Raw genomic sequence first — 23343 nt, forward strand, 5'->3', positions numbered from 1 at the left:
GTAAATCTGCAAAAGGTTATGCATGGTTTTGGCTGTTAGCACAATTTCTCAAAGGGCCTAAAGGCCCGATAAGATCTTGCGCACCTCTGCACTCCTTAGACTCCACCACACCACAAACACAAAATCCCTGGCAAGCTGCTACTCAGTTTAGCTGTCACCTGAACTGCTTGCCTACAAAACTGGAACTGTCAAGAAAATGAGCATTTCCCTTGAGTGACTCTTTTGAAAGTCAAGTCAACCACACTGTGATGTTTCCGGCCTTTTTTTTTTTTTTTTCCTCCCCTATTCTGGCTCTATCTCAAGAGTTTTCACCTATAGACCACAGACTCCTACACAAACCATGGCTTTGAAATCATGGCTGTGAACTTCTGGAAGTAATGTGCCTCTTTTCTTTTTTTCATTTTTTTCTGGAAAGAGTTTCTAGTGGATTCTTGAAAGAATCCCTGCCCCAAGCAGATACTCATAAACTGGGGACAGAGGAGAAGCACTGTCACAATCAATCAACAGAGAAGAACCCATGGATGCCTGACTTGCAAGCACCTTGCTCAGATGCTTTGTGCCAAGAACACAGACAATCCTGGCCTGGTGTGTTACACATCAGGGGACCTCAGTCCACTCCATATGTAACTATAAAGCACACTGGGCTTTATTAATCAGAAATTTTAGCTACAAAGATCTTGCAGGAACAGTATATAAAATGGCTGTGCCTGGGACTTTTGTGCACCTACACAGTGTTGGTCATTGAAGTTATGGGCATCATCTTTTGATACAAAGAGTGAAGGAGGAACTTGACCACAAGGTAACCACTCTGTCACATGGTGGCATTAGCTGCATGCGAGGGATGGGTGAGGACATTCAACCATAGATTAAATGCAAAGTTTATCCAGGTTATGAAAGCAAACCATGGAGGAAAAAAAAAGCAACAATTGTATTCATTCTTTTATTCCAAATGTTTACTGACTTCACAAACAAGAGCAATTTATCTCCATGAGAAGTTTTATGTGTCTGTCTTGGCCCATGTTCTTTTGATTAAAGAGGCAGAGAATGAGAACATACTTTTTCAGCAAAATTCAGTTCCGTTGCACTTTTACTCCTATAATTTAATTAATATGAAAAGCTACATGCTTTATTCTACATGACCTAATAAACGAGAGAGTGTTGAAGGGTGAATTATAACAGTGTATGATTTATTCCAGGAATGTAAGGATGGTTCTAAGACAGAAATAGCAATGTGACTCATGTTAATGGACCAAAGGACAAAAATCACATGCTTTTCTCTTATACATGCAGAAAACAATATTTAAATCAATTGTGAAATTTTGAAAAAGGTTGTCCAGAAAACTAGGAATAGAGAAAAGTTCCATCACCTGATAAGTCTATCCAGTAAAACTCAGCAGTGAATTTAATATTTATTGAAGAAATATTAGAAGCATTTCCTTTAGGGTTGAGAATAAAACTAGGGTGCCTTTTCTCACCCTTACTTTACATGTGATGTTACAAGTCTTGGCCAATAAAATAAATCAAGAGAAAGGAAAAGGAATAAAGATATAAAGGTCAGACAGTCAAGAGATTTAGTTGTCCTTATTTACAGATGATATAAATATCCACAGAAAACCAAAAAGAGATTAGATAGAAAAACTACTGAAAATCGTTAATAGAACTCAGCAAAAGGTCTTGCTATCTTTCTGATGGTATTAACCTAGGAACTAACCCAACAAATATGCACAAAATTTTGGAGAAATCTTTAAAAAGTACTTTCTACAAAAGTACTATTTTAAAAACATTTTTTAAGAAGTTTATTTTGAGAGAGAGAGAGAGAGAGCATGAGCAGGGAAGGGGCAGAGAGAGAGGGAGAGAGAGAATCCCAAGCAGGCTCCATGCTGTCAGCACAGAGCACAAGGTGGGGCTTCAACTCACTAACCGTGGGATCATGACCGGAGCTGAAACCAAGAATCAGTCACTTAACTGACTGAGCCACCCAGGCGTTCCTGAAAGTATTATTTTTAACACTTTAATGTACATGCAAATCACCTGGGGATCTTGTTTAAAAAGCAGATCCTGATTCTCTAGTTTGGGGGCAGGGCCTAAGAGCTGGCATTTCAGAACCTCACAGGTGAGAGGCTCAAGCAGCTGGGCCACGGACCACACACTGAGTAGCACAGTACTGTAACAGTTAAAGGATAAAGGGAAATAGAAGGTATGCTCATGTGGGGAAACCTAACCATTACAAAGATTCTAATTCTCTCCAAACCAGTCTATGATTTTAATATCATTCCCACCAAAATCTCAATAAAATTTGGGGTTAGAGGGTATTTGCTCAATTTACATGAAAAAAAAATTCAAGATTTTTTTTTCCCAGAAAAAAAGAGCAGAGTGGGGGGGAAGGGAAATTCTCCTACCATATATTAAAATATATTATAAAACCAAAGTAATTAACACGCAATTTAGTAATGGCACAGGAACAGATAATAAAACAATGGGACAGAATAGCGTCCAGAAACAGATCCCAGGATCTTGATCTATGAAGGAGGAGGTATCAACACTTAATAGGGAGAAGGTAAATTGGTTGGTAAATGATGTGGAGAAAACTGGCTCACCATATGGAGAGGATAAAAATTTAAACTCTGCCACACACACACACACACACACACACACACACACACATACACACACAGAGCAAAACCCTGCAATGGTCTATGTTTCTGGTTGGAATTGATCTGGGGCTTCTGATCCAGAGCCAGAAGCAGAAGCAAGACAAACCCTTTCGGGCAACTTGGGTCCCCACACGAGCACGTGATATTTACCCTTCCCTCCTTCATTTACTTTGTTTTGGCCTCACAATTCACAGAAATTCCTCTGGGTACTCACATTGAGTCAGTCCTTCTATATGGTCCCACTACACTATATTGTGACTTTTCAAATTTTCTTTTGCTTTCATAAGTATTTTATTATGAAGTTGAAAAAAGCCACATTAGGAGCTACTAAACCAGATGCAGGTTTAACTACTACACTCAACTTTTTGATTATTGAGTCCAATATACTAGTACTTTTCCTCAACTTTGTATTGTCCACAAATTTGATTTTCATATCTTCTTTGTTTTCATTCAAGTTCATGATAAAAACATTTGAATAGATCAGGGTCATGGAGAAAGTTCTCAGACAAATAGTTACGAGATTTCACACAAAGCCAATATGAATCCATTGATTAACCAACAATGTTTGGGGAAAGCAACTTCCTGTTTCCTTCCCCTTGTATCTCTACTCTCTCTATAGCTGAGGCTTATAGACTTATTTCACTTCTATATGTGGGCCGGGCCTCCCCATATGTGTAGGAACAATCCTAGGAAGGTCTCCAGACCAAAACTCTGGAACTCAGCATGGGTCATGTTTTCTCCTAGTACTAGCCCTCACCCAAGGTGTAACAAGCAGGCTTCTGCCATGTGGCCTATTCTTAAAGTACTGCCTTGATAAGCTGCTTTTTAATTCCTATTATCCTATGAGTGGAGACCTGTTTAAAAAAAAAAAAAGTTAAACTTGCGATCTTTTCATCTACTTGCCCCTAAATCCCCATACAAAGATATACCCCTCCACCCTGTCTCAAGCTCCAACACAAAAATGGGAACCCTGTAACCTGTCAATTTTTCAGTGGTGCCGGCTCTTGCCTACTTAGGTTTCCAATTGTCACTTGTACCTGATTCCCACACACTGCCCATCTTTTAGTATGCCCTGCCATTTGTATTAGACACTTGACACTTGTCAATCTCCTCCATGCTGATTGCCTGTATCATCACCTATTTGTTATCTATCACAGTACCTTTACTTTTTTTAAGTTTATTATTTTTTTTTAGGAATCTCTACACCCAACGTGGGCCTCAAACTCATGACCCTGAGATCTAGAGTCACATGTTCTTCCTACTGAGCCAGCCAGGTGCCCTCTCACCATACCCTTAAAATGCCATGACCTGCTGACCAGTCTTGTCTTCCTTCAGCATCTTGTCTTTCTTCAACATCTGTGTCTTCCCCCAATATTTTCCCAACTTGTTGATCAAAATATTATAAGCAATTTTATCTACTGTTTGCTGATATCAAGTATTTGATGTCCATGACTTTCTCTGATATGTAATCTACTAATTCTATCCAAAAAAAAAAAAAAAAGACTTTAGTTTGGCACACTCAGTTTTGGGAAGTCCAAAGTAGGTCCTACTTTTCACCATTCCTTTTTCTGAATGCTTCATATAAATGTTGTTCCATACTCTGGAACGATTTTATATGAATATGGAGATTTGAATGTCAAACTTCAGCAAAATTCTGGACACCAAAAACACCAATTTATAGTCATCAATGTAAACAATAGGAAAATATACTATCTCATATAGCAAGAAATCTGGGTAGTTTAGCTGCAAGCTGACTGATTCAGTGGCTCAGTAATATTATCAAAGATACAGATTCTTCCCAGATCTCTCTTCTCCCATCATCACTGTATGGATTTGTCTTTGGCTGGGTCCCCTCATGGATGCAAGGGAGCTTCCGCAGCTCAAGTATCATGCCCAGCCAGAAATAAGGACTACTTTTCCTGTAAGTTTCCTTCCAGGAGCAAGGAAACCTTACCCAGAAACTCCCTCTAACTGACATCTCATTGCATTTTATTGCATAGAACTGGGTCACTGGCCCTTTACAAGCCAATCACTGGCAAGCTCAGACCAGAATTTAATCCTGACAAGTAGGGAAGAGATAGAGACAAGCCCCTCAAACTGGTTCTTAACAAGACAGGAGAAATCGGGCAAAGGCTCTTGGCGAGGCAACCATACTGTCTTCTCCAGACAGAAGGAATTACTCCCTACTTTGAAGGACAGGGATATTTGAAGGCATTTAGTGATGAAGACCTATTAAAATAGAGTGGACTTTTATCTATTCAAAAGAGTTGAAAACAGGATCGTGTCCAAAACAAAGGGGGAGATTAAGTTATCTCTAAAATTTCCTGCCAACAGTTTAGTGCTGTGATTCTGTTTTCATTGTTTCCACTGGGAAACTGCTTGCAATTTGGAATTGTGCACATCAGCAATGTTTGTGCTGCCAACAAAAGTACACAGTTGCTGATCTGTGAGCATTTCCCCTAACAGAACATTTGTGGAAAACTGAATCATGGAGATTCTAGACACCGTGAATCCATTGCCTGAACAATTTTCTGAATGCCTTACATCTTAGATACCAGCAGCTTCCCTCTATGTACATAAACTATAAGGAAACAATTGACTTGCAATGAGGAGTTGGGCAAAGCAGGTTCCACTGACTGGTTTTTACTGGCAATGTGCCTTTTCATTTATTTGGAGCTGAAAGCAGATTGTGTTATATAAGACAACAAATTAAATGTGGATGTCAGTGCTGAGATGGAAGAAAACTTGCAGAAAAGTTGACCTGACTCATTCACTCATGTGCAGAGTCATTACTGTGCTACATGGTGAGCTATTCATGTGAAACGCAATCCGTATGACTTCCACTGGGACAATCTGAGCTCTAATTAGAGGAAGGGAGGGGAAAAATGGATGGGGAAGAAAGTTATTTCTGTGGCAGTCAAGGTATGATTACTTGTAGATCCATAAATTATCAGCCAAGGTTCTCTCTTCTCTGGCAATACGAATCAAGAGGAGTAGCTGAATGCAAGTGATACCGTATGGGGGGAGTGATCAGAACTCTACAACTGCCTGGATTTGGGGAACAAGAAAGAAGAGTTGAAGATAATGTCGAGCTCTCTCATTGGGAGATTTTAGCAATATCGTTGACTGATTGCTGCATGAGGGGTACTATGCTAAGTGTCAAATATGATTATTACGTCTCTTCTCCCAATAGTTCCATTAAATTAGTACTATTGTCATTCCCATTTTACAACTAAGGAGACTGAGGCTTCAGGGGGTTAACTTCATAAACGGCAGAGGTGAGATTAAAGTCAAGATCCTAATTCATCACTACCCTCTGCCTTTCTGAGTGAGGAGGAGGAAAATGAAAAATTTCCATACAGGCATACTGAGTTTTAAGCATTGGCACATTCAATTGAAGATGTCCAGCAGGACATGTGAAACTAAGTTTAGAAAAGGGTTTAGGATGGATGCTACATCTGCCAGCCATTTGCTGAGAGGTACAAACTACAGGCATGAGCTTGCCCTTGGAGACCCTGAGGCTTACTAACTCAGTTTTGTTGTGCGGGTATCTTTATGCACATCAAACATCAGGCATTAAAAAAAAAAAAACTGATTGACCCATAGGCTCCACTTATTGCTATGACTGGCCCACTGACTGTCTGTGTGACTTTGGTTAACTCGCTTGACCATTCTGAGCCTCTGTAAAATGAGGTCTCTTCCAGGACAAATGTGTGAGAGAAAAAGAAGAATATATGTTACGATAAAGACAATTAATTGGATGCCAAAATGTGAGAGCAAAGGAGAGATAGTCTAGAGTTTAGGACAATTAGCACCATTAACCAAGGCAGGAAGGGAGACAGATTTTTGGATAGATGATAATACCCTTTGTTTGGGATATGAAAAATTTGAGGGGTTGTCCACATGGCATTTCTTTGGGTGTTCATAAGAGAACTGCTGGGCTAGAAATATTTATTATATATACACTGAACACAGATTTGGAGTAAGAGGATGGAGTCAGGCGACTTATTAAATAAGCTTTCAGATCTCTTCCATCTCTCTGCCTCTCCAACCATAGTCTCCATAGCAACGTGACTCGCTACCCATGCTGGATTACCTCGCCGTGGATCAGCTGGTTTCTGTGTTGTTTGACAAAGGACAAAGCACCCTCAATATTTATGAATGAGTGGCAATGTGGTTCAGGGTACGTCAGCTATTTTCCCGTACCCTAGTTTATTACATCTTCCTATTGTCTTTATACCCCTTTCTAATAAGCCTTGCCTTTAACTTTTCCAATCATTATCTGCCTTCCCTTAATTTTTCACTTCCCCCCCCCCCCCACCTCAGGTGCTTGCTTCTTTCATGGGTAGCTTTTCACTTTTTTGTGCATCTTTTTTCTCCGTTGCCTCCAGTTTCATTCATGCCCTTTCTCAAGCCCCAGGAAAAGCCTCCTGCCTCCTTAATTACCAACCAAAGTTATACTACCCTTCAGCCTCTCACATCCTCATCCTTAGCTTGCATCCTTATCATCATCTTTAGTAGCTAATATGTCCCAGGCCTTGAATTCGTGTTCTGCATGCCTTAGCTCATTTAATTGTTATAATAATTCTATGTGGTAGGTACTCCATCCTGTTGTACAAGAAAAGGAACTGAGTTTCCTTTTACATTACTTGCTGAAGACCCACATGAATGGGGGAGCAAGAATGGACCCAGATGGTTTAATGCCAAAGCCCAGCGGTGACTACCATGTGTCCCAGCCTTCTCCAGCCAAGCTCATGTTTTTTCTTTCTTACCTTTTTCATTCCACTTTTCTTAAGTGTTTTTAGTATTTCCATTAAGGTAATTAATACAAAAATTATTTAAGCAACTACTCCTTAAATGTGGTTCTGTAAAAATCCTTTACGGTTTCTCTTTCTCTTTACTGTTCCCAAACCAACCAAACCTACACATCATATTCTCAGAAACATGTACACATGAGGCATTCACATGCTTTTATGAAATTTCTTTTCCTGCTTACCTCATTCTGATGAGGTTAACAAGAAGATTTTACCTAGTAGGGGAGGGAAGTGTTACAACAGATGAGATCCAATTTTGTTACCAAAACAAAGCAAAACAAAACAAAACAAACAACAACAATTTGTATGAGATAGAAGATGTACACACATAGAACAATTAAATAAAAGTAAATAAAAGTGAATGATTAAGTGTTCCAGTGAGAAATAAAAGCAGTAAACACTGCAGGAATCCATGGAAGAAGACCTTAAAGATGAGTGGGATTTTGTGCTTGGAGGGCAGGAACCAGAATGAAGACAGAAATTGGCATCTTCACCACTGATAACTATTTATCAAGCACCTCCATGGATTGAACATTAAAATTATCAGGATAAAGAGACTTATAAGTCTCCCAAATATTTGGTTTTTGAAGAAGGCCTAACAGATAGTGAAATAAACAGACAACCAAGAGGCACATAATACACAGAACAAGAGCTGAAACAATTCTGAAAATGAAGGGAAACTTACATCCATGAAAATGATAAGTCCAGGACTGAGGGTAAACTGGTTTGCATGGAACAAAGGGTTCACTCATTATGAGAGCCTTCTCTAAGCCAGGCACTGAACACAATGGATGCTAAGAGCTCAGAGCCAAAAGGAGGAACCGGGAACTCTAATGTGACACATGGGGGCATGCTATGAGGGGAGAGGAGGCATCAGAGAAGGCTTCTTGGTGGAGAGAAGTGGCAGTGGGGGTCAGTGGGGCCAGAATGGGCAAGCTGGGTGGGAAGATGACACTTAGGAGCAAAAGTTCAGGTTAGAAGATGTACTCAGTGTGTAGAAATAAAAAACAGAAGCTACAGGTCATTCAGTGGTGCTGAAGTACAAGTGAGAGCATGGAGTACAAGGCCAGGAGGGGTGAGATGACATGAGAGCCACGGGCAGAGGCTGGATTGGAAGGGCCTGGTGGTGAGTTTGTTACGATCACTCTTCCTGCAGGTTAGAAAATAACTGGGCATTGGATATTCCAAGAAGAGAGCCCAATATGAAGCAGAGCTGCAGAATTATCAGCACTGAAGAGCAAAGGATGCTGTTAATGGATGACTCAGTATTTTTAAAAAAAAATTTTTAATGTTTATTTATTTTTGAGAGAGACAGAGACAGCGCTCGAGTGGGGGAAGGGCAGAGAGAGAGGGAGACACAGAATCTGAAGCAGGATCCAGGCTCTGAGCTGTCAGCACAGAGCCCGATACGGGGCTCAAACCTACAGACAGTGAGATCATGACCTGAGCCGAAGTCGGACGCCCAACCGACTGGGCCACCCGGGCAACCCATGGATGACTCAGTATTTTAAAGAGCTGTTAAAAAGGTAATATGGCTCTGAAGTCCAATTTCAAAACCTAGACTGTCTCTCCATCTGTATCTCCCACTTACCACTAATTGTGAATGGGTCTAGAGAATTCTTCAGTTCCTCCTCTTCTCCCACTTTTTCTTCTCTATCACCAACCTTTTAGCTCCCCTTGGGTCTTTGTCCTTGGTCCCTCCTGATGTATCATGACTATTGGGTCATACTATGGAGAATGCAGAGTTGAATACCATTACTACCCACTGTGTGCCTGCTGTGTCCCACGCATTGTTTGGGGCACTTTAAAGCATTACCTCATTTAATCCTCATAACAGCCGTAAAAGGTGAGGGCCATTGTAGAGATGAAGAACAAAGGGCACAGATAGGATAAATAAGTTGTCCAAATTCACACAAGTAGTAATGGACAGAGGTAGGAGTCAAATTCATGTATGAATTTGAACACACCCTTCTGTTTCAAATACTGGGTTTGAAATGATTTCCCAATGCTGTTAGGATTCAACACAAAGTCTTTGACATAATTTCCAAAGATTTGCATGGTGATTCCTCTCTCATCTTACAACCAAAGCCTGGCAGCTGGCAGCCAGGATCTGAGGTCCTGACCACTCAGGTACCTATCTCTGGGTGCCGAAGCAGTCCATTTAAGTTCCTTTATATACTACAAGTTACAAATCATACTCTGGGAGCTTCTGATTTAAGTTCTTTCTTACCAAGGAGATGTTCAACAAACAGAAAAGAGCCTTTCAAAGAATGATTCAGTCTGATCTGGGTTCCCCACCCAGGTGTATTGGAGTTCTTCATTGTGTCTCTCCCTCCTCTGAGGCTATCCTGGTCTATGGCAGAAAGCTGCCTCCCCAAATGGGGGCTCTAACTTCCCATTTGCAGAAAGCTTATGGTCTTTCTCTCTGCTGAATTTCGCTTTATCATTAAGTGGCTCTGAGCTCTTCACATGGTCTAGTGTTCTTAGCCTCCGCTTCTTCATGTGTGCCCAACACCGCAATCAGACTGTCACTTTCAAAGTGTTGCCCACTTGAAAAGCTTCGACTTTCATGCAAATAGTAGAAAAGAGAATTCTCAAGTGCATTAACTAGGACCCTACTTGTGCTATTGCCCAGTATAATTTCTTAAACTTTCTCTCTCTATGACGTTTATCATTACTTCTTGTAAATGATGACTGATGTGAAGGTCACAAGTTATTTAGTGCCTTTAGATCTCATCCAAAGGTACTTTCCAGCTGAAAAATTCCATGATTCCACTGTGTATCAGTTTCATGTCAGGCAGGATCAGAGGCTTGGTCAATATTATTTTTTCCACACTGAAACTGGGTAAGGCAGGACATCTTACTTAAGTTAACAAATGTGTATCCTTCAAGTGGAAGAACAAATAAAACTATAATTTATGAATCTGCTAAAGGTTCCTTCCTGCTAGAAAATATTAACCTTTTCTCTTCTTTAGCAAGAACTTGATACATATACATAGTTTAAGATCAACATATTTGGGGGGTGCCTGGGTGGCTCAGTCAGTTAAGTGTCTGACTTCAGCTCTAGTCATGATTTCATGGCCCGTGGTTTTGAGCCCTATGTCGGGCTCTGTGCTGACAGTTCAGGCCCTGGAGCCTGCTTCAAATTCTGTGTCTCCTTCTCTCTCTGCCCCTCTCCTGCTGTGCTCTGTCCCTCTCTCTCAAAAATAAATAAACATTAAAAAAAAATGTCTGGGAATGTTGGTGTCTTACAGTGATTTTCTACAAGCGTATTTCCCATCTCCAAACTCAATATTCCTTCTCCAAATGTTCTTAAGGCAATATTTTCATGTATTCATCATCATGGAGATCTCAGCTTCCTTTCTGCTCTTCTCTGACCTCACCAGTATTTCTGTATTTCCTAAGTCATTATTTTCTACAGAGAAATCTCCACCAGATACGTCAGTATTTGAAAGTAGCTGACACCAATAGAGAATTTGCTTTCTGTTTACTTGATAAAAGGATCTACCCCAAAGTAAGACCTGACATATTTTTATCTCCTTACTTGTGGGGGAAAAAAAATCAAATTGTAATTAAGTTGTGATAACTGCAGCATATTGTATCTCATATGTTGCCGTATTCAAATTGTCTCTAAACATTAACAGGAAAAACTATAGTACAAGTAACTTTTGGAATACCCAAGTAATCCAAAGAGGAATGACTTCTCAAAAAATATAGGGCACAACACCGCACATTTCAGTCTTCAGGCTGGGCAGGGAAACATTCACAAATTACCCCTTCCAATTTCGCTATTAACACAGATTGATGTAAAACTACCTGCTGTGGGTGAAACACTCAGCCTCAGCAAATGGTCTCATTTTGAAACTATAGGTGTCATGGAAATTGTGCTTTCCTTCTACAGCTCATTGAAATGGAGATGGGATGGAATGGAGCGCAGGGATCTGCTTTCTAATGAGGCAAAATGAGATGCATCTGAATTGGGGCATGGACTGAAATGAAGGGAAAATTCAATCAGTTCCTCATTTTTATATCCTTCGAAAGGCTTTGAGCAGCTGGGCAGAGCAAAAAGACACCCATGCTCAACGTGTCCCAAGTAGGATACAAAATTCATGAGGAAATTATTTTCAACTTTCACGCAATGGCTCTATTGCATATATTATCAGTGTAAAGGAGAAAAACGTCTGACCTCAGAGGCACATTTTCATATTTTTCATCAACTTAGTTTCTTTGATACAAACATAAGAAATCACTCCAATCATCCTAGAGTCCATTTGCAATCTCTACTATCCATAAGATTTATCTGACAGAAGCAAAAATATCAGAGCAAATACACACACACACCAAATGAAAACAACTACAACAACAAAACCTTTATAATAATCAATGAAAAATATGTATTCTAAAGAATTGTGATATTTGATACTATGCAGCTAGACTATATTCCCATTTCTACCATTGGTGTTTATAAATTAACCTACTATTGCAGTAGAAGGAAGTGAAATTTTACACAATGGATTATGTGAAACACAAACTAATGAAACCAGCCAAATGTTGAGTCCTTTTTTTTTTTTTTTTTTTTTTTGAGAGAGAGAGAGAGAGATGGAGAGGGTGCAGGTGAGTGAAGGCCAGAGAGAGACAGAGAGAGAGAGAGGGAGAGAGGGAGAGGCCAATGTGGGACTCATGAACTATCAGATCATGACCTGAGCTGAAGTCAGATGCTTAAGGGACTGAGCCACCCAGAGGCCCCTGAGTCCTTAATTTACACAGAATTCCTCTTAATTTTGTCTATTTCATCATCTTAAATTTCAGAATGATAGCATTCTTAGGTTAGTGGTTCATAGACTTAAGTTTTTTTAGGACAGTAAAACTCCCAAAGCAATGGAGAGAGCTAACGAACAGTTGACTTGCCAAATTGTTCATTTTGCCAACATCAACAATAACAAAAAGCTACCATTTCCAACATTTCAGAAAGGAAAGGATATTTCAACACCAAAAGCATAGGAAGTTCATAATTTCAGAACAAAAGAGAGCTCTTCCCAAGAAACACTATTTGTTAACCAGAGATAATTTTAAAGGATACATTTATGATTTTCTGTAAATACAGAAACACTTACAACATTAAATTTTATTTTATAATACCATGTATGTTGTGTTTCCCTGGTGCAAGTTTTCCTTTAGTCAGGTAGCACTATCTGTATGTATTTGATACATTTGTGTGCGATTGTATTATGAGGACAGGCTATATCATGCAGCTTGTTTTGGTGTTTCATTTTTATACCAGTCACTATCAAAAAATTCCCTTCTATATTGAGCACTAGTGAAAATATCAGTCTGAATACTGTTGTGATTAATTTGAAATAGTCTAGGCAAACCCTGATGCTAAGGAACAAGAGCCCCCATGTTCCCAAGCCCTTTTTTCTTCCACTTTGCCCACTGTAGACAGGTAGGAAAGCTGCTGAGTGGCTGGGGCCCAAAGGAAGCAAGCCGAGGGTGCTCTCCACTCACTGCTCCTCATTTTAGGACAGAACCATTTTGGCCCTCCCTGCCATTATGGAGGGAAGAAGGACATTTCTTCAATCTGGGTTCTAAGGACTCCCGGTTCAAAGGAGTATAAACTTTGTCCCTGCCAGGTGTTGGGAACCCCTGCTGTGGGTGGGTAGTCTTGGAATCTGTCAATGTCACATGGTCTGAAACAGCCCAAGGGTCAGTGTGGTTGTAGGTTGAGTTCACATCCATCACAAAGCATCTTTGCATTTGCAAATTAAGCACAATGGAAACTGGTGGTGGGAATGCCACTGTGCTTTATTTGCAAATGCAAAGGTGCTTTCTGATGGATGTGAACTCAATCTACAACCACACTGACACTTGGGCTGTTTCAGACCATGTGACATTGACAGATTCAGAGACCACCCACTCTGGAAAACAGTGTGGAGGTTCCTCAAAAAATTAAAAATAGATCTACCCCATGACCCAGCAATAGCACCACTAGGAATTTACCCAAGGGATACAGGAGTGCTGATGCGTAGGGGCACTTGTACCCCAATGTTTATAGCAGCACTTTCAACAATAGCCAAACTATGGAAAGAGCCTAAAAGTCCACCAACTGATGAATGGATAAAGAAGATGTGGTTTATATATACAATGGAATACTAGTTGGCAATGAGAAAGAATGAAATCTGGCCATTTGCAGCAACGTGGATGGAACTGGAGGGTATTATGCTAAGTGAAATAAGCCAGGCAGAGAAAGACCGATACCATATGTTTTTACTGATATGTGGATCCTGAGAAACTTAACAGAAGACCATGGGGGAGGGGAAGAAGAAAAAAAAGTTACAGAGAGGGAGGGAGGCAAACCATGAGACTCTTGAATGCTGAGAAGCAACTGAGGGTTGATGGGGGTGGGGGTGGGGGAGAGGGGAAAGTGGGTGATGGGCATTGAGGAGGGCACCTGCTGGGATGAGCACTGGGTGTTGTATGGAAACCAACTTGACAATAAATTATACTTAATGTAAAAAATAAATAAATATCGGGTAGAAAAAAATTAAATTAAAAAAAAATTTTAAGCACAGTGGAAAAAGCGCTGGCTTTAGGGACAGAAATGTTGCCTTCCAGTCTCTATTCAACATTTACTTGATTTCTTGATGTTTTTTGATGTTTTTCTCATGCCTGAGCCTGGGGGTGTGGAGTTTTGGTAGGAAGAGCACAGCAGTATAGTGCTATTTTCATCACATCCTATCAAGGATACATACTATCAACACAACTTTATCACTGTTGATATTGACCTTGACCACCTGGCTGAAGTTGTGTTTGTTAGATTTCTCCTTTGTAAAGTTATTCTTTTTTCTCCCTTTCCATATTGTGCTCTCTGGAAGAAGTCACCCTGTGTAGCCCACACTTACGTGAAGACATATGCACCCAGAGGGTGGAGTACCAAATATAAATTATTTGGAATTCTGTGTGAAAGATTTGTCTATTCCCCTCCATTTATTAACTGATTCATCCATTTATTTATGTCAGTATGTTGTCACTCTTTTAATTTTAACTGTTCTAACTGTTCTAATATGTATACAGTGATAGTCTTAAGTTGCATTTCCCTTAATGACTAATGATACTGAACATGTTTTCAAGTGCTTATTAGCCATCCACAAATCCTCTCTGGTGAAGTCTCTGCATGTTTTTTGGCAGTTTTCCAGTTATAACTTTCTTTTTTGAGATTAGAGATTTCTTTATATATTGTAGATACTAGTCCTTTGTCCAATATGTGATTTGCAAATATTTCTCCAGTATTTTGCTTGTCTTTTCATAACAGTGTCTTTTGCAGAGCAAAACTTTTAAAGTGTGAGGAAGTCCCACTTTTCAGGTTTTTTTCTTTATGGATCGCACTTTGGTGTCATATCTAAGAACACATCACCAAGACCTATGTCCTGAAGACTTTCTCCTATGTCATCTTTTGAAAGTTTTATAGTTTCACATTTAAATCTATAAGCCATTTTGAATTAATTTTTTTATAAGATGTGAGATTTAGGTGAACATTTATTTTTTACTATCAATATCCATGGAGCCAAGAATGTTTTTAAGGAAGTGATATCAATGGATTTGGACTCTAAGCTAGACAAGGAAGAAAATTAAGATGAGAGGAGGCTTGTAGATCATTCTTTTTAAAAGGCAGAATTTAGGGGTGCCCAGGTGGCTCAGTCGGTTGAACATCTGACTCTTAATTTCGGCTCAGGTCATGATCTCACAGTTTGTGGGATCAAGTCCTGCATTGGGCTATGTGCTGACAGTACTGAGCCTGCTTGGGATTCTCTCTCTCCCTTTTTCTCTGTCCCTGCTCTGCTCATGTATGCTCTCTTTCCCTCTCTCAAAGTAAATAAATAAACATTAAAAAAGAAAAAGCAAAACAAAAAAAATCCTACCCTTCAAGAAGCTGTGGGGAAAGAAATATCCTCTGGAGATCTCTGGGTTTCTGTTAAGGTTACAGAAAATATTGCATTAGCTGATCACCAAGTGAGGGGCAGGGGGCAGCTTCAGAGTCCCAGAGGTGCTGGCAGTGGGGAGCAGGCTTTGTGTCCGATTGCAGTGACTTGAGTGTCATAAAATTTGGGGGGACACAGTTGTTGAACAAGGTCTGGAAGTCAAGGGAGGCAGTTTGGCGGGGGGCGGGGGGTGGTCCTGAGAGAAGAGGGTGAGCAAGTGTTCAGGCCACTCAGTGAGTCAACTCTGTGAAAGCACTTTGTAAAATTATATCTTACGAAGCTGGAAATTACCAGCCATAGTTAGGTGGTGAAAGACGCTGTACAAAGCAAGTTAATATGTTTGATTCTCGTTGTCTAGAAATTACTTATGATTACATTTACATGCACGACAGTATTTTAGAATATTCATTGGCCTAGACATGATGATCCTACAGTTAGTCATAGAAGATAAATACATGAACACATACACAGACACAAACACAACTTAGCCAAAAACAGTAAGTTCCACAGCTATAAAATGAACAATCAGATATTTCACAGATTGTGTTTTAAGGCCCTGGTTGGATCAGCCCATCTTCTCACTGGTTCCTGCCTCTTCCTCCTTTGTTCCGTTTCCATTTTCCATCATGTTTTGACAGGTGAGGTTGTTCGTGCAAAGGGATCCAACAAAAATACAGGAATGCCACCTTGGCCTCCTTATCCAGGATGGAGCAACCCTCCCTTTCCTCCTTGCAACAAAGCAGGCTAAACACACACTCTGTCAGCACCCCTCAACTGAGCGCGATGACGAAAGACGGTGGCACAATTGTTTTGCTTGCGGGGAGGGGATTTGTTTGCAGTCAATAGGTCACCCGCCCTCTCTGCTCAGGATCAGCTCTCCGCCCAAACCCCTGTGCCCTTCAGTCTTAGAATGCTTCAGGCTTCAGCCAGCACAAACATGTCACAGCAAGAGGAACAGGGATTGTATTTGCACATGCAGTTGGTTTAAGCACAGGCTTTCTTTGATCCTTCTCTATATAAAAAAAGCTTTATTATCATATTATAGCCAAAGGAATTTAGCCTTTAACCTGTAGTTTCCCTACACTTAGTAATAGAAAGCCTTCTTTTCTGACAACAGCTGAGGTCTGGAATAATTTTCTTCTTTCCCCTCGTTCCTGGGGGTGAGGGAATTAACAACTGTTTTATATCAATTAACATAATAGAAAAGGGTCTTTGGTAACATGGAGGGAAGAAAGAGAATCTTCAATACAAGTGACGAATATCTGTAAAAGGAAGATGTTTATCTTGTAGATGCTTTACCCTGAGACCATACCAGGTGAGCCATTTTCCTTTTCGGCCCTCCAGCGGGCAGAGTGGCTCAAGGGGAGCCCTCCCTCCACAGCCCATCTTCATTGAGGGCTTGGGAGCTAGGACTCCAGAGACCACTGAGAGGCAGAGGGCCAGCTGGAGAACAGGGGGAGGCAGAACAGAAAGTTGTACCCCATTCCTACCCCTGCTGCCCCATTACTCACTGAGGAGGAGGTTCTTATGAACTAATTTCCACCAATGGAAAAAGCCTGAAAATGGCTTTGCACCATCCTCTGGACCCTATGTACATGTCTGCTTAATCATCCAATAGTAGGGTTTGGTTTTGTTTTCTCCAAGCAATGATTTCTGTATTAGTTTTCTATGATGTGTATCAAATGACCACAAGCTTTGTGACTTAAAACAACACATATATTATCCCATAGTTCCTATGGGTTAGGGTCTCACAAAGTTGCTGTCAAGGTGTTGGCCAGAGCTGGGGTCTCATCAGAGGCTTGAATGGAGAAAGATCTGTCTCCAAACTCCCTCAAGCTGTTGAGTTTACTCCCTTGCCCACTGTAGGAACTGTGGTAAATTGCTTCTTCAAAGTTAGCAACGAATATAGAGACTCTAGTGTGAGTCTACTGGCAAGATGGTATCTTACATAACCTAACATAATCACGGAGTGACACTCTGTGGTCTTTGCCGCATTCCATCGGTTAGCTGCATGTCACAGGTCCTGCCTACACTCAAGGGGAAGAGATTATACGAGGGTGTGAACCCCACAAGGCAGAGTTCATGGGGGCCACCTTAAAGCTTGTCTGTCTCAGTCTGTGTCCCCCAGCCTCAGAAATGTAAGGGTGTGGCTAGGGAGTAATGGAAGCAACATGTGTAGGGGAACCAAGGAATGAGGAAAGATATTTTATACTTACACACATATACTCACGCATCCTCACCTAAAAACAAAATGAACTTAGGAAATTTTCTTGGTGGTTGATGGCGTGAGACTTTGCCACCATACAGCCATGGATTCGAACCCCTGATCTATGGCTTAGTAGTTGGCAAACCCTCGTAAGCCTCAGTTCCCATCTTTAAAAATGGGAATAGTGGTACCTGCCTTTGGGTTATTCTGAGAATTAAGTTAGACAAAGTAGATAAAACACTTAGCACAAGAGAAGGGCTCAGAAAATGCTCACTACCGTATCCAGGTAAGAGCCTTGGGTACCTTAAACAAGGTAGAGTTTTCACAACATGCTCTAAACACGGAGAGCTTAATCCTCCAAGTGGGGGCGTCCTTCTGAGGCTTGAAAAGATTTGGCACCAGCTGGCTTTCAGGCTTCCCACAAAGCTGTGGGTGTCCCCTAACCTCCTGGGTGGCTGTGCCTGCTGTCCTTACCCCTTCTCCTGCATCTTCATCAGTGGAACGAGTAAAGTTTTGCAGAGCTGGACATGAGGTCCCTGCAGACCTCCCAACTTCACAACTGAAATGCCTCAGTAGGGGCCGGCCTCACTCCAGATGCCTCCATCCACACTGTCCCTGGGCAGAAACTCTGGTCATAGTCTACCGTCCTGTCACAAGCTTCCCAGCTGCTGGTCCCACTTAGTCCTCACAACCTGGCTCCCAAGATGGGTTTACTTAATTACTCACTCACTGAGCACTTACTCAATACCTATCACATGCCAGGCACGGGGCTAGTTTGGGGGAGGGGTAGCAGTGAGTACCAAACCCTTGGCCCATCAGCCAATGCAGAGGCAAGCCAACAAACTAAAGCTGACTCTTGACTTTGGACAGGAATATACCTGATGCCTTACATCAGTCCCTCGGTCTACAAATATAGGATGTTCAAACTGGCCCCTCACTTCCTCTGCATTGCAGATTCACCCAGACTTGCACTTCTGGAATATGGTCTCACACCCCTTTTGTGTTTCCAAGTTCCGCTGCAATTTCATGTTTCATCTGATCAGCAATTTTCATGCTAGCTGGAGTACTTTCTCAAACAGTTTCACAAACCATGTTTTCCATGGAACATGAATGGGGGACTCACTCACTTCACCAATCTTGGGCACCTCCCGGCTTAAAGTTCCACTTTTCATTTATCCCACTTGACTGATCATTTTCCAGCTAAGAACCATCACTTTCTCAGAGCTCATTACTTTTATCTGCATCACGGGCACCTGCTGATATCCTTTTTAAAACTTTGTTTTCACAAAGAAATGAACTATTTACTATTTCACAAGAGTCGCACTGCATACATCAGTGAATAGAGAAAACAGAGCATGTTGAGGTGTGCACCAGCCTCCTACACACCAGGTTTCTCACAGCCCAACAGGTGTGTAGCCAACAGCCCAACAGGTGCGCAGTCAAGCCTTGTCAGTCATTTACACCTTACCCATGCTCATACTCATACTAATACCCACAAATACCAACACCAACACTAATACTAATAAAGTTAAAATCTATCAAGAGATTACCATGTGCTAGGCATTTATATGTGTTATGCTATTTAACCTTACAATCACCTCTTGAGAAAGAGACTGGTACCAGCACTTATGTCCTCAGGACACTGATGTTTAGAGTTTTTAGGCCATCTGCTCAAGGTCACACAGCTAGTTAGTGTAGTGTGAGATTAAATCCCTAGAAGTCTAATGCAGTGCTGTCACCCAAGAGTGAAGAGAGATGTGTGGGCCTGAGAACAAAGTTAACTTACTTAGTTACTTTGTCCAAGGTCATCCCTGGCTTCAAGCCCAAGGAGAGGAAGCATGATCAGTAGTCACAAAGACCAATGGCTAGCCAGTCACCTGTACTTTAGGGTATCTGTCACAGCCCAGCTCTGGATATGAGCAAAGGACAGCAATGGATGTCTGTGCTAATGGGAGCCAATGTGGAATAATCAAGAACAGAAGAGGGGTGTCTGGGTGGCTCAGTAGGTTAAGCATCCGACTCTTGGTTTCCCTGCTTAGGATTCTCTCTCACCCTCTCTCTCTCTCTCTGCCCCTCCCTCGCTCACTCTCTCTCTCCCTCTCTTTCTCTCTCAAAATAAATAAATAAACTAAAAACAAAACACACACACAAACAAAAAAGAACAGAAGAGAGGCAAAAGATGTAGGGTGACTTAGCTAGGAAGGACTAGGAAGCAGACACAACTTTCAGATAACTCTTTGGATTGAGGAATAAATGCCTTTCTCTGAGCAAAGCTTATAATTCTGTGTGTCTAGGGTCCCCAACAATGACAGGGACGGATGGGTGTGAAGGGCACTAATCAAAGGCATAGTAGACTTGTGTTTACACTGAGAAGGACGGCGGACCTGGAATAGGCCTTTGAAGCCACCCTTGCTCACGCAGATCATAACGCACTGTGAAGAAACGTCTTCAAAGAAAAGGGGGGAAATTGAAATACACATGTCTAGCCAGTTATTTCACTAAGGCACTTCAAAGAAACATTTCCTTTGATCATTTTGACTTCTCATTAATAATGAATGTGAATATATGACTCATAGAAATTACTCAGGGACCTTGGGCTAATGGAGGCTTTGGTTTGACCCACCACCGGTGCATGGGGGAGGATAAAGTAGAAAATGGCACGCGGGCTATAAATCTTCTGCGGGAAGTGACACATATCCCCCTACTCATACTTCACTGGCCAGAGCAAGTCACACAGCCCACTTAACTTCAGGGGGGACAAGGAAATACAACCTTGCCTATGTCGGTAAGGGAGGGCGGGACACCGACAATATCTGGTGAAGAGTGCTGATGACTAACACAAAGGCCAAGTGATAAGTAGGTATTTTTAGGAGGTCAAATGAAGAAGTATGTTCAAGAGAATAAGGCACTTATGAGTTTTGTTACATTTCCGTAACAATTTCTCAGATAGAATATCCCCATAACAGCCTTCAGCATGAACTCCACAATTGTTTGTGGAAACAAGGTGTCCTGATCTGACAAAATCACCAAGGAAAAATAATACCCCCCAAAATGTGAAATTTATATAATTGGGACAAGAGCAATTTTCTCACGTGTAAGAGGAGTGGAAACTATCCGTCTGCCATCCTCAATCACTGGTGGGACTGCTAAGAAATATCATTGTAGGACTCTGCAAAGGTGAACTACCAAAATTTGGATGGCACCATTAACCTTCTCTCCCTTGAACATGCCTATTGTCTTGCTATTTCTCCAAGGCATTTCAAAGTAAACTTCAAAGAATTTTATTGTATACCATCATATCTGGAGCTTCAAACAACGTGATACCGACGATTTTGTCCCATAATGAAGACTTATTACTTCATTCAACAAACATTTGTTTTGAGGGCCTACTACAGGCAGTATACTTCCCTAGACCCTAGGGATGCAAAGATAAAACATAGTGCTTACCTTCAGGGCACTCACTAATAAATCTAATGTGGGAGAAAGAGCAGGGATTAGAAAATTATAGGATATTGTGTAAGTATGGTTATAGAACTATGCACCAGATACAGTGGGAGAGCTGTTAGTATTGATATTTATGGTGACCATCACCTGCCTTGGAAGGGGACAGTGAGCCTGTGTGAGCCATCCAAAACACAGGGCCACCTCTTATGAGTTGTGTAAGATGTTTGTCGCAAAACTCCAGGCTGCATTTTCTTGCAGGCTTCTTAGATTTGTATGGATGCTGGTGTGGTGTCTTGAGCCAGAGGCTCCTCTGTTTCCCTCCAAGGTCATCGTTTGAACTAGCTACAGAACTGCCAGCATCTAACCAACATTAAGTACTCTGCAGTATTTTCATTATATGTTTACTCTTATTTTTACTAATATTGATGTAATGGTAATCCTTAACTCATTGACTATTCTTTCCTGAATAATCATCGATTATACAGCTAGACTGACTAAGACTCTTCTAGCCACATTGGAAGTCCCAGATGAATACAAGCCACTATCCTTGACCTCAGAAATCTTTTAAACTAACTGAAGAAGGACAAAAGCACATAAATCAATTAGAGGTTAATAATTTCTAATCTGTGTAACATGGAGTCTAAAAACAATCTCAGGTGTGAGAACCAAGATATCAGCCTTGGATGGGATTTCACCTGGAGCTGGAAGGAGGTTGAATATTTGGATAGACTAGGAAAAAAAGACTAGGAAAAAAAGACTGATGAGAGTGTATAATTCTATCAGTCTTTGTCCATTCTACTCCAAACTCATTCCTTGCTGTACAGATTGGAAGCTGCCCCTGTGTTATAGCAAAGAGGGCAGCACAGCTGAGAAAGTTAGTGAACTCTGCTCATCTCCCATCCCCCACCCTCACACACCTGCTGTAGCTCCTTTCAGTGCATCTGTTTACCTTGTGCCATTCCCCCAGGCTCCTCTTGGACAGAGCAAGTCACGGGCTACTCCACTGATTCTCAAAGTGTGGTGCCCAACGGCCACATGAGCATCATCTGGGAACTTGTTAGAAACACAAATCCCTGGCCCTACCCCAGACCTAGTGAATCAGAAACTCTGACAGAGCGCTGCAATCTGGGGTTCAGAAAGCTCCCCAGGTAATTCAGATGCACACTGATGTTTGAGGAACACTGTGCTCGTCAGGCATCCTGGTTTCAAACTCTAGTACTGTTGGTACTTGCCAGCTCCACAGCTTAGGTAGATGGTTCATTTTGCTAAATTAGACAAGGGTAAAATAGCATTACCCACCCCCTTGGGGTCATTGTAAAGAATAAATGAGTTATTGTGCATAAAGCCATTAATGTAATCCTTGGCAATTAGGAAGCACTCAGTAACATAGTACATTATCACCTGGCAGATTTTCTCTTTACTTTTAAGTGATAGTTTACTTTTTCTTTCTTTCTTTTTTTTAATTAAAAATTTTTTTAGAGAGAGAGAGGGCTCAAGAGGGGAGAGGGGCAGAGAGAGAGAGAGAGCGAGAGAGAGAGAGATGCTTAAGCAGGTGCCATGTTCAGGGCAGAGCCTGACACAGGGCTTGATCCCATGGCTCTGGGATCATGCCCTGAGCAGAAATCAAGAGTCAGTCACTTAACCGACTGAGCCACCCAGGCACCCCAGTGATAATTTACTTTTAAATAATATTCATACCACAATATGGAAAATCTTAGAGCTGTGTTTCTTCACTCCTCATCCCCTTCACCGCCCTCACCATTCTCTCTCTCTATGTATATATACATTTTAATAGCATAAAACTTACCATTTTAACAATTTTAAGCATATAATTCAGTGGCATTCAGTACACTTACATTTTTTAAGTGCAATTTACATTTTTCTGCTATCACCACATCCTCCAATTCCAGAACCTTTCTTCATCCTCCGGAACTGAAACCCCAAGCCAATCAAACACTAACTGCCCACTCCCTCTCCCCGCCAGCTCCGGGCAACCCCAGCGCTACTTTCTGTCTCTATGAATTCGACTACTCTAACTACGTCACATGAGTGGAACCATGCACAATGTGTCCTTTTGTGACTGGCCATTTCCTTAGTACAGTGCCCTCAAGTTTCATCCATGTTGTTGCATGAGTCGGAATTTCCTTCCTTCTTAAGACTGAATAATACTCTAGTCTATGTATATGCCATATTTTACTTATCCACTCATCTGTCAGCATACACTTCCACTGTCCCCATGTTTCAGCATT

Source organism: Lynx canadensis, chromosome B4, assembly GCF_007474595.2.
Source record: "Lynx canadensis isolate LIC74 chromosome B4, mLynCan4.pri.v2, whole genome shotgun sequence".
Taxonomy (NCBI): Eukaryota; Metazoa; Chordata; class Mammalia; order Carnivora; family Felidae; genus Lynx; species Lynx canadensis.